This window comes from Sorex fumeus, unplaced genomic scaffold, assembly GCF_029834395.1.
Source record: "Sorex fumeus unplaced genomic scaffold, SorFum_2.1 ptg000037l, whole genome shotgun sequence".
NCBI classification, from domain to species: Eukaryota; Metazoa; Chordata; class Mammalia; order Eulipotyphla; family Soricidae; genus Sorex; species Sorex fumeus.
This window is the reverse complement of record NW_026606094.1, coordinates 65,793,738-65,795,446: the sequence shown is the minus strand read 5'-3', so window position 1 is coordinate 65,795,446 and position 1,709 is coordinate 65,793,738. Positions and strand designations below refer to the sequence as shown.

At 38.9% G+C, this 1,709-nt stretch overlaps 1 non-coding gene across 1 annotated transcript; it reads left to right on the top strand.

Moving 5' to 3' along the window:
- The first annotated feature begins 951 nt into the window (after positions 1–951).
- On the top strand, positions 952–1,133 carry LOC130027922 (U2 spliceosomal RNA). Its single transcript, XR_008793126.1, has one exon. It is a non-coding gene; the product is annotated as a U2 spliceosomal RNA (small nuclear RNA).
- Positions 1,134–1,709: the final 576 nt, after the last annotated feature.

Here is a 1,709-nt window from a genome sequence, read left to right as displayed (position 1 = left end):
ATTTCACCAAAAAAATAATAATAATAACAATAACAACAGAAACTCAATTGTGAGTAAGCAACTGTTTAGGGATGGGATATTATATACTGATGTGATACAAATAATTGCAAAAAGCATTCTAAACTGTGACTTGTGTTTACAGGATGCTGTGACTCACAAAAGAGAGAGGATAAAGTTAGAGAATGGAGACAAGGGATAGTAAAAGATATAAATTCACACTTGGTTTGTAATTTCCAATGAACTAACATGAAAGCTCCTTTAAAAGAAAGTTTTAGAATGAAACAAAGTTTTATTCTAAGAATCCATCTTTAAGGTTCTTCCTATCTCAGCTTGCAAGGAATGAAAAACAGATACACTTGTCAATGAGAGAAATGTTGATCCTTTATCCTATGACTCTCAAAAACACATGAAGGAGACATAATCCCAGGAAGAGCTTTCAAGCTGAGCCATAGTTCTGTCTAAAAGTCAAAGGCTTGTTTTTGAAATAGTCTAGATGGTTTCATTTTTGACCCTTTCAAACTGACAGGCAATTACAGGGAGTCATATGGGTGATACAGGTAGCATTCTGCTATCACATATCTTCTTAATTGCATTTAATAAAAAATAGAAATTTAAAAACTAAATGTTGGGGCTAGAGCAATAGCACAGCGGTAGGGCGTTTGCCTTGCACGCAGCCAATCCAGGTTCGATTTCCAGCATCCCATATGGTCCCCTGAGCAACACCAGGGGTAATTCCTGAGTGCAGAGCCAGGAGTAACCCCTGCCAGGTGTGACCCCAAAATAAAAATAAAAGGCATTGCCAGGTGTGACCCCAAAATAAAAATAAAATAAAAATAAAAAACCAAATGTTAAAGGATGCAATTACCTCAAGAATAACCCACAGACAATGTGCCTTGTTGCTTATCTTATTTTGGGTCCTTTTGTTGGTGCAATTATTAAATGTGAATGGGGATCACTACTCAGCCTTTTGGCTAAGGTCAAGCGTAGTATCTGTTCTTATCAGTTTAGTATCTGATATGTCCTCTATCCAAGGACAATATATTAAATGATTTTTTGGAGCAAGAAGAAGGAATAGGAGCTTTCTCCGCCCACTCCACACATATTGTAGTACCTCTAGGAACGGTGTACCAAAAATAAATAAATAAATACACAAATAAATAAATAAATAAAATGTGAGTGTGGAATTGTTTTTCTGTTTAATTTTTTAAAGGGCCAGAACGATAGCACAGCGGGTAGGGCGTTCGCCTTACACGCGGCCAACATGGCCTACCCGAGTTCGATTCCTCCGCCCCTCTCGGAGAGCCCGGCAAGCTACCGAGAGTATTCGATATGCCAGACACAGTAACAACAAAGTCTCCAATGGAGACGTTACTGGACCCGCTCGAGCAATTTTTTACAGTTTCTATTTTACTGGTTTACACTTGCAATGCTACTTAACCTCCCTGCAAACAGTGTCAATAACTCTCCATCCGCCCCCAAGGTCCCTTCTTTCTACCTCCACCGCTTGACAATCTCAGCTCATTGTTCTGTCAGCAACATCTCTGGCTTGCCCTATCACAGTTATCTATTCCCTTTATTTCTTTATATTCCACGTTGAGTGATCTTTTTGTCTTTTCCTTCTTTTTTCCAGATGCCCTTCAGTTCTATCCAAGCTGTAACAAACCACAAGCGTCCATCTTTTTAACACAGCTGAGTAGTATTCCATTGCA